Below are 10,987 nucleotides of genomic sequence, written 5' to 3'. Positions count from 1 at the left end.
AGAAAGGATACAAGCATCCCTTCTACAAAAAGAAAAATGCAATTATGACCACTCATTTGGTAATTCCATGGGCTCTAATACTTGTAAATTGTTTCCTACCTGGGATCTCACACGACCTCTACATAGCAAATAGGCTAAAGACCTGACTTCATCAATCAAAGCTCTGTTCTACTACAAGGGAGGCACTTCCATAGAACCCTTCTAGCATAATGGCATGTAGGTGTGTAATGTATGTCCAACCTATCTATTATAAGGAACTGCAGCTATTGGCCAAGCAGGAGGAACTGCTTGCCTATCTACAGTGTCCTGCAATTGGTTAACTCCACAGAAATCTTGTAAATGATCAGAGAAATGAACAACTGAACGAAACATGGGAGAGTGCCTGGATAAGGTTCAGGATGGTTACATGGGCTTCACTGTGTTTATGGATAGACAAGAGAGCAACCTACCCCTGATGCTCATTCATCCTACCTGATGCTGCTTGGTACAGGAGTCACACAACTTCTCACAGACTTTTATACAAAGACTGTTTGCTTGTTGTACTCTTCCAGTGCAATCTGTTCCCATGGCAGTTGTCTGTTATCAGTCCACAACATCCTGACTTTGTGCTTGAGATGGTTAGATTCACACAGGAGGCGGCAATTCCTGATCCTGAGCCACAAACAAAAACATCCACCTTACTCCTCCTCCTCTAAGTACCAACCCCCTTCATGGATCCTGATCCCCAGACAACTCTAGACTACAATCTAGATTAGCCATGGAATATCACATAGAGGAAGGTAAAATCCAGAGAACAGTTACTTTCCCAAAGACTCAAGGTACTTCTGAAAACTCTGACACCAACAGGGACTCATATATCTCCCAGTCGAGAGCATGGTCCCCATGTGTGCTAATGTGTCCATGGTATTAAAAAACCACCTGTAGGTAGAGGGCAAACCATCTCTAGGAGAGGAGAAGATACCCAACAGTTACACATTCTTTCTGTGTGTCTCATTGAAACTAGATGTATAAATCTACTTTCAGACCCCAAGGGGCTCAAGGATATCTCCATCATGGTGCAAACCTATTGTATCTCATGGATAGTGACTTGGAAAGGATAATGATTAGAGAGGCTCACAGAATCTTCACACTTCGTCAAAATGAGTCCAAGAGGTAAAACATCCTAGGGCCTTTCTTTGTAGGAGGCAGGCTTCCTGTTAAAAGGCAAACAGTATATAACCTGAGCCCTCACTTTGGTTCATAGACATGAATGGGTAGACATATTCTGTGCCTAGTGCTTGGGTCATGACCATGTTAGTCACTCACCAGTAGAATTGATTTTCATAGTCAGTTCCTTGCACTTGCACAAGCTCTCCCTGATCTCCTGTGGCATTTTCTTGAGGTCGGTCATCACTTGATAGTGTTGCATTGTAAGCATGAAAGTCTCAAAAGTTGTTCCAGTGGGAGAGCATGACCCAAGGAGCAAATAACCTCGTGAACTAAGGATACAAGTATTATGTCAATTCAAGCTGAATTGTGGACTACACCTGCCCACAAACACACTGGAACACACACACACACACACACACACACAGAAACACAATCAGAATGTCACATGAATACAATGATGAGGCATCATCTCAGAGTATCATGAACAAAATTTTAGAAAAGCAGTGATGATCTGCAGCCAATCTAGACACAATGACACAATGAGAGGCATCACATATGACCATGCCCCCTACCTGTCAACAGGACCAACTGTACCCAAAGCACCTCCAGGTCAATTACAACAATGATTTACCATAAACACACATTACCTAGCATCACCCACAAACCAACACCTGTCCAGGCTTCTTAAACTGCAGGATGAGAGCTCTCACACCACTCCCCTTATCACCAAACTCTGATTCCACCTGCTCTGATTTACTTTTGGAAGAATCAAAAGGGACTGTGACCACATCTCATTCCTATCTGAACTTTCTGTGTAGAAAATCCAATTAGCAAAAGGAATTTGGACATGAGGTCAGCCTGGAGTTGTATCCTCCTGTGATAAGAGGATATCAGGGGTAAACAGAGAGGTCTGAAGATAGTCAGCAAAGCACTAGGCATAATGACTACTTGTTCAAATTCTTGTCAGTGTAATGGACCAGGATTCCAGAGAGTCGTCTCTCTCATTTTGCATCTTTGGGAGGATCCCTTTTGACCTGGTCCAACCTCTTCATTCTCTGTGCCTCTTCATTGGTGGTGGAGAGATCTGATGATGCCTTCCCATCAGAACTTGTAGGTAAACACTAGGAAACTCATAGAGCTAACAGGACAGGGAATGTTGAAACCATGCTTGTTCCTGAACACAAGCCTGAGGAAGAGGAAATTCTAGAGACATAGGAAATCTCAGAAAGAGCAGGAAATCATCTTTTAGCTGCCCTCCTTAGCTATGTCCCTGTTCCCAACCACCATCACTAAACATCTGCCTCACTCACTATTGCAGTCCCCTTAGCCATGAAATGAATAAGATGTCACAGGCAAGAAGATTGGAGGGCATTGTCAGCTCTTATCTGACAATGTAGTTAGTTGGTACTGCTAAGCACAAAAAAGATTGACAATAATCTCCAGCACCTAACATCTCTCACAAGCCAACACCTCTCCAGACTTCTTAAAATACATGATGCAAGCTCAAATTCTACTACACCAACCCAGACTGTGAATCAGGCCACATCATGTGTGTTCAAAATTAAAGTGTCTGAGACCTTGATTCATGAGCAGGGGAATATCCCTGTCTGTCCTTGGTATCATATACTCATGTACCCTATAGGAAACTATTGAGGATGAAGTGCTCCAACACTTTATCCTGAGAGCAACATTTTGATATTCTCATAGAGCTTCCTCCTGTCATAATTTGTCCCTCAAGAGGAAATTAAGATATCTCAGCAAAAGAACTGCAGACTTGTCAATTCCTGGCTCTCTGAAAAACTAATCATCTGAAATTGTTGTCTCTGGTTCTGCCATTGAGTAATACCAAGGATCCAGATTATAAGCCCTACCTACTCTTGGAAAGTAAAGCTCCCTGACCCTTGCCCAGGACTCACTGTGCCTTCCCCAGGACCATTTCTTCCTTCCTGTTTTCCAACATGACAGAAAGCCAGCCTCCTTCAGCCTAGGTCTGGTCTCTGTCTGTATTCTATTCTCCCTCTGAAATATCCTGAGCAGCATGGAAAACATGCCTGCTTCTGAACCAATAGGCAATGAAGGAATACCCCATAGGTATTTGGTATCACCACAACACTTGTGACATCACAGAAGATTCTAGGGTTCTCCTGGATACAAGAGATTGTGACTACTGATTATGTCATAGGGAAGTACCAGGGCCTACCTGCTAACCAGTCCCATATTGGCCAGTTTTTGAGGAGCCCTTTCCTGCAGTCTTTCTTTTGACCCTGTAGAGAGCCCTGGACACCTTTATGTTCCAAAGCTAAGGGCTTTCCTCTGCTTCATTACAAGTCAAGCAATTTGGATGGGAAGAGTTTGTTAGTGTCTAGGAATGGGCAGTTCATCTTTGTTAGGACCTAAAGCTCTAGGATTCTTGGATGAGGGAGATTCTTTTCCATTATAAATCTACTTTGGGGTCTATTCATGTAACATACAGTCCAATTCCCCAGGTTGCCCTGTTTTCCAGAGCCACAATCATTCCCCTGAACCTTCAGTTTTATGAAAATTGGATTATTTTTTTTAATTGTGCACATGCCTTGAGAGGAGACATATTTTCAATTTATACAGACATGTATTTTCATGAAATGTCTGTTTTACAATCCCATTTTTGCAAAGAATACTTCCTCATTCTTGGCAGTATTGGAACTTAAGAACAAGGGAAGATCAAATTGAAAGTTTATGTCCCTTCTTCAAAAGATAAAATCTTAAGTACTACTGTCCTCCAATACAACCAAAGTAGGCATCTGTGAATAAATGTCAGTAGGGACATTGGATGGCTGTTCTGTAGTCCTATTAGCTCTCCCTTCTCAAGTATCTACCTGTCTGAGTTCCCAGTTCTAGTCCTGAGGCTCTTGGGGGACTATGATTCTCTATTCATAAGATACTCAAGACTGAATAGGATGGATAGGGCATGGAAAGGCCTCAGGTCCAGTGAAACCTCAATCTTAATGGGTCCATAATTTCAGCAGGGACTCCATTTGCCATTGTCATCTGTGGCTTCCACCGTTGTGACCTGAGTGTGCTGAATGCATGGTAAAATGCCACCTTACCTCTCAGATTCAAGAGTAAAAGGATCATGTACATCTTTAACAATTTGTGTTGTCTTTGACTACTACCTCTAGGTATATAATGTGACTACAACAAGGTTCAAAGGTAGCTGGAAATGTTTGGGAAGTTGGAAGACTAGTCTGTATATTGGCTAGTCAGATAAATAGCCTTCATAGAGAATTGGAGTACCTGGATAATGAAAAAGAAATAGTTAAGTGTTTGGCTAAATGATGATCTCTGAGCCTGGGAAGAAATGGGAGAGTCATTCCAAGCAAATATTAAAGGGATGAATCCTTCCCTATAATGGGTACAATAGACCCAAGGTAAGTAGCAGGCCCCTCCCCATTCCTGAACTCTCCTGAGAGTTTTGTAGTGTTTCTATTAATAGACATTTATTTATTTACACTGGGCCACAGTTCTGAGAACTGAATGCACAATGAAGGTTCCCATCTATTCAGAAGTCATTCACTGTATATTGACAAGTTTTGACTGCGAATGTTCTGCCATTTTCTGACATGATTCCAAGGGTGTGGTAAAATTGTTGGTCCAGTACCTGGAAGAGCTTTTGAGCTACTCTTTTTGCATTTTCAGATTAGAGGATAAACCTTCTACCCACTCAGAGAGGGTATCATTAAAAACAGGCGTGTACTCATATCCTCCCCTAGCAGGCCAGATATTAGTGAAGTCAGGTTTCCACAACTGACCATAGTTTTGTCCCCTCATATGTGCCCACTTCTGAGAGAAGTATCTCTGTTTACATTTATTTTACTCTAAATCTGGCATATTGCTTAGATAAATCTGACTTGGAGGTCAAGTCTAGATATAACATTCTTTGTTCTGAGCAACTCAGAAAGTATTATGGACCCCAGTCATGTAGCCTGGTGAAGGTTATTTACCAGAGCTTCGCCAATATTTTCTGGTAGAGTGATCCTGCCCTCAGTGTCCACCACCATCCTTTGGGTTCAGCTACCCTTTGAATATTTTTACATCCCCTATTTCCCCTTGGTTATACTATGGAGTCTCAGGGGGCAGCGGGTCACAATATGTTACCAGAATGTCAGTAGACCCCAGTGTTCTTTGGCTCAAATTTTGGGCAGGCTAGTCAGTGCCCTGGTTACTTCTGACCTCAAGGGAGTCATTAAGTTCATGTCCTCAGCATTTAAATCAAGAAATTTATGAAAGAAGGCAAATACTTTCTGGGAGATGCAGGAATTCCTCTGTTTTTTTCTTTTTTTCTTTTTTTTTTTAATTGAGTATCTTCTTCATTTATATTGCCAATGGTAAAACCTTTCCAAATTTCCTCCCCTCACAAAAGCCCACCTACCCAAAGATTCCCAACCCCTCTTACCACCCCCTGACTCCATATATATGCCTCTCTACCCAACACACTCCCACCTCCCCATCTCATCTGTTTCCCTTTATTGGGGCCTCTATTGAGCCTTTACCAGACCGAAGACCACTCTTCCCACTGATGCCCAACAAGGCATTCCTCTACCACATTTTTGGCTGGAACCATGTGTACCCCTTTGTTCATGGTTCAGTCCATGGGAGTCTTGGGGTATCCTGGTATCTAAAGTCATTGTTCTTCCCATGGGGCAGTAAACCCCTTCTGCTCCTTCGGAACATCCTCCAGATCCTCCGTTGGGGACCCCATACCCAGCGCAATAGTTCGTTCCTAGTTTCTGTCTCTGTATTTGTAGGGTCCTGGCAGGGCCCCCCCTAGAGATGGTCATGGCATGCTCCTTTTGCTACATGCTTCTTGTCATAGTGTCAGGGTTTGGTGACTGTTTATCGGATGAATCCCCAGGTAGGGCAGTCTCTGGGGGGGCTTTAGTTCAGACTCTGCTTCACACATTGCCTCCCTTATTGCTCCTGTGAGTATTATGTTCCCTTTCTCAGAGTAACCATAGCACCCTCACTTAAGCCCTCCTTCTTCTTGAGCTTCCTGTGCTGGGTGTATTGTAAATTGTTTATTTTGAGCTTTTGGACTAGCATCTGCTTATTAGTGAGTGTGTACCATGTGCATTCTTATGTGACTGGGTTGCCTTGCTCAGGATGACACTTTCTAGTTCCATCCATTTGCCTAAGAATTTTATGAATTCGTTGTTTTTAATACTTGAATAGTACCTCATTATGTATATATACCACAGTTTCTCTATCCATTCCTATGGTTAGGGACACCTTGGTTCTTTCCAGCTTCTGGATATTATAAATAAGACAGCTATGAACATAGTGGAGCATGTGTCCTTATTACATGTAGGAGTACCTTCTGGGTATATGTCCAGGAGTGGTATAGCTGGATCCACAGGTAGTACTATTTCTAATTTTCTGAGGAATTGCCAACTTGTTTTCCAGAGTGGTTTTACCAGCTTGCAGTGCCACCAATAATGGAGAAGTGTTCCTCTTTCCCCACATCCTCTACAGCATCTGCTGTCCCCTGAGTCCTTCATCTTCATCATTCGGACTGGTGTAAGGTGGAATCTGAGTGTTGTTTTGATTTGTATTTCCCTAATAACTAAGGATGCTGAACATTTCTTTAGGGGCTTTAGAGCCATTTGAGTTTCCTCAGTTAAGAATTATCTGTTTAGCTCTGTACCCCAATTTTAATAGGGTTATTTGATTCTCTAGAGACTAACTTCTTGAGTTCTTTGTATATGTTGGATATTAGCCCTCTATCAGATGTAGGGTTAGTAAACATCTTTTCCTGATTTGCTGGTTGCCGTTTTGTCCTATCGACTGTGTCCTTTGCCTTACAGAACCTTTGCAGTTTTATGAGGTCCCATTTGTCAATTCTTGTTCTTAGAGCATAAGCCATTCTGCCAGCAGTGATGAGCCCTCCTCTGTAGATCATAACATTCACATGTGCAGTAACTTATGCATAGGGACTTTCCTGGTAAGTGATAATGGGTCAGCATACATTTGGTCTATAAGTCTTGGGTCCAAATCATTTATTTCAGGTACCATAACTGCTGAAGCCCAGTATACCTGGTTCCATGTTTAATGAAGATGTCCCCATCCATTTAGAGCATTGCATCAGAATCTTTCTGTGGTTGTGGTGGTGTTCATTAGGTATAGACTGATCTCTTTCATCAGGTTTGTTTCCTCATGCTATCATTGATGAACTTCTGTGGTCATCATCTGGCAAGATGATAGCAGTATTGATGAGAGTGGGTTTTTCAAACCAGATTCCAGGATGGTTCAATGCAGGACCTGCTATTGTTTTACACATGCATTGAACACCCAGGGTTCAGGTTTTCCTTTGAGAAGAACCTCAACTGCATGAGGTGATGTAAGTATCAAATGCTGACCCAGAGTTAACTTTTATGCCTCTTTCACTAGAATACTCATAGCCACCACAGCTCTTACACATGTGGACCAGCCTAGGGATAAAGGATTCAATACACTGGATAGATCTATTACACTGTGATTCAATGGACCTAATATGTGTGGTTCCATGCCCTTTGCAGTAACTTTTGTTTCATGGATCTCTAGATAACAAGGCTTGGAGGCATCTGGAAGTGATAGGGATGGATCTAAAACACCTGTCTTTAAAGTCTCTAACATGATTTGTGCAGACTCATTCCAGATTAGAGACTCAATGACCTCATATGTTGCCTGGCTTTTTGGTTAGGAGGTTTATTACTAACTACTATTTCCATAGGGGTTATGAGACTGTTTAGATAGTTTATCTCATCCTGATTTAACTTTGGTCTGTGGTAGTGAGCTAGAGAAATGGCTTAGCAGTTCAGAGCCATCTCCCTTGGCTGCTCTTCCAAAGCTCCAGAGTTCAATTCCCAGCAACCTCATGGTGGCTCACAACCATCTATAAGGGGATCTGTTGCCCTCTTGTGGCATGTGGGTGTATATACAGCAGAGCACTCACACAGTTAAAAAATAGTTAAATAAATCAGAATCATCCATTTCATCTAGATTTTCCGGATTTGTTGAGCATAGGCTTTTCTTATGAGACAAGCTATGTTTTTTCTTGTTCTGTGAAATCTTTATTGTGAAAATTCACTTAAATATTTTGGAACTATTTTAAGTGACTTGGTAGCAATCTTTGTCTTGAATGGGAGGTCAAGGGTCCTGAAGCTAGGGTATCATTGGGCAGGGATTTAGGACTACCTTGAATCCAAGTATGCCTTCCACCTGTGGAATGCCATCTTGGCCCAGCAATGAACACCAGGCTGTTCTCTGCAGACTGGATGCTGTCACATCACCCATGGTACCTCCACTGTTTACTGTGGTAGCCAGAAGTCCGGAAGTGTTATCACCTCTGGAGTAGGGCCCTTCCTCTTGGTCAGGGTGAATTCAAGGAGGGGCTTTTTGGCTGCAGTGTACTGAAGAAGATGTTGTGGGTCTCTTCTAAAGTCAGGATATCTGACTGGGCAGCACTATTGGCAAGATCCTCTATGGTCATAGTTGGAATTTGAACCAGGTAGAGTCTCTTTCCAAACCATGCCTCTTGTGAGGAGTGACTTGGAGGCCCTGTGTCTTACATACAGCCTCAGCCCAGTTCAAGTCAGCCTCAAAGACCACAGACTCCTTAGTATTGAAGGCATCCCTGGTCACAATGATCTCCAGTGTCTGACTGTCAATTTCACCAAAGCATTCAGACCTCAGGGCCATTTCAGCCTGTGCATCAATGACTTCCCAGGATTGCTAGGTCAGTTCAGGATCCTCAAATCGTCTGCTCTGGTACAGCAGGACACAAGTATTCTTGGCTTCCAGATTTATTTCCAGAAAGTTGATGCAGACCTTGGATAGGGGAGTCACAATGGACTTCTTACCAGCATACAAATTGGCAAGCACTGTGTCTGCCTCTAGATCAATGTTATTGCTGTATATTTGTTTTAGCAAAACCAAGAAAGCAGCAGGCTCCACACCATGATTGTTGAATTCTGACTTGACTTCTGCAAGATCCCGTAGAACAAGTCATAGAAGACTGAGCTGCAGACAGCCAAGAAATACTCTAGTGCAGCATAGGATGGAAGGACTGCCAATCGAGACTCTCAGTGTTGTGGTCTGACAAGAGCAGCAGCAGGGCGGGTGTCAGGCCAGGCTGGTAGCAGAGACCTTCCTGCTCTCAGCCATGCTGGACACATTGCTGTTGGAGATGTGGGTAGCAGTAGCTGTGGAGGCACTGGCAGGCAGGTACAGTTCCACAGTCATCTTGCCTCCTGCAGAGGCCAGCTCCTCACTGGTCTGTGTTGTGCCCTGTGCATTCACCAAGATGGACCTGGAAAAGGACTCTGTGAGCACCAGCTCGGAGGTTAGGAACTGTGTCCCAGTCCATGCAGGCAGGACACCAGCAGCAGCATGGAGCCAGGCGAGCTCTGCTGCAGGGGACGCCCTCCCACTGGCACCAACCTCTGCACCCCACCAGAAAGCCCACAGCCTGGCAACAGGGGGCTCAGTTCAGCCCATCCAGCTAAGCTTTTATTTTCCTCAGTTTCTGAAGTTATGTCTCCCTTCTGATTATGTTAATTTGAGAACTGTCGCTGTGTCCTTTAGTTACTTTGGCTAAGGGTTTTTCTATCTTATTGATTTTTTTTTCTGAAAGAACCATGCTTTTTTTATTTGTTGTTGTTTGTGTATTTTTCCTTGGTATCTTCCTTTTTGTTTCATTTTAATTGATTTAAGCCCTAAGTTTGTGTGTTTCCTGCCATCTACTCCTCTTAAATGTGTTTGCTTCATTTCATTCTACAAATTTCAGGTGTGCAGTTAAGATGATTCCAATTTTTTTTCCTATCACCACCTTAAGATTTTTTATTTAATTGGACATTTTATTTATATACATTTCAAATATTAACACCTTTCCAGATTTCCCCTCTGCAGATCCCCTATCCCATTCCCTTACCCTGCTTCTATGACAGTGCTCCCTCACCAACCACTCCACTCCAGGCTCGCTGCCCTAGTATTCCACTACACTGGGGCATCAAACCTTCACAGGACGAAGGTCCTCCCCTCCCATTGATGCCAGATAAACTCCTTTCAGCTCCTTTGGTCCTTCCTCTAAGTCCTCCATTGGGGTCCCAGTGGGTTGGCTGCGAGCATAGGTATTTGAATTTGTCAAGATCTAGCAGAGCATCTTAGGAGATAGCTATATCGCTCTACTGTCAGCAAGCATTTCTTGGCATCCACAATAGTTTCTGGGTTTGGTGTCTGCATGTGGGATGGATACCCAGGTAGGGTCGTCTCTGGATGGCCTTTCCTTCAATCTCTGCTCCATTTTTTGTTCCTGCATTTTCTTTTTAGACAGGAGAAATTCAGGGTTACAATTTTGGAGATGGGTTGGTGGCCCTTTCCCTCAACTTGGAGGCCATGCCTAACCTCTGGATATGGTCCCCACAGGTTCTCCCTCCCCTTTTGGGGGTATGTCAGCTAATGTCATCCCTCTGGGGCCCTAGTATGCTATTGCTTTCCTGGCATCTGGAACTTTTTGGTTGCTACCCCAGTTCCCCAAGGCACTCAGTGCTGAGAATTTTCCTGTTAACACTACTTTTCTTGGGTCCAAAAAGTTTGTTGTATATGATGCTTATCTTCAGTGAATTACAGAAAGTCTTTAATTTCTTGCTTTACTTTTTCACTGACCAAGTTATCATTGAGTAGATAGTTTTTCTGTTTCCATGAGCATGTGGGCTTTATGTTGTACCTGTTATTTTGAAGACCAGTCTTATACCCTTGTGATATGTTAGAATGCCTGTAATTCTTGGAATCTTCTTTTATCTGTTAAGGCTGGTTTTGCTTCTGA

At 43.1% G+C, this 10,987-nt stretch overlaps 1 pseudogene; it reads right to left on the bottom strand.

The window, feature by feature from the left end:
* Positions 1–4,384: 4,384 nt before the first annotated feature.
* On the bottom strand, positions 4,385–9,529 carry LOC127691097 (BTB/POZ domain-containing protein 6-like; annotated as a pseudogene).
* Positions 9,530–10,987: the final 1,458 nt, after the last annotated feature.

This window comes from Apodemus sylvaticus, chromosome 8 (genome assembly GCF_947179515.1).
Source record: "Apodemus sylvaticus chromosome 8, mApoSyl1.1, whole genome shotgun sequence".
NCBI lineage: Eukaryota > Metazoa > Chordata > Mammalia > Rodentia > Muridae > Apodemus > Apodemus sylvaticus.
This window is presented reverse-complemented; position numbering and strand designations above follow the sequence as displayed.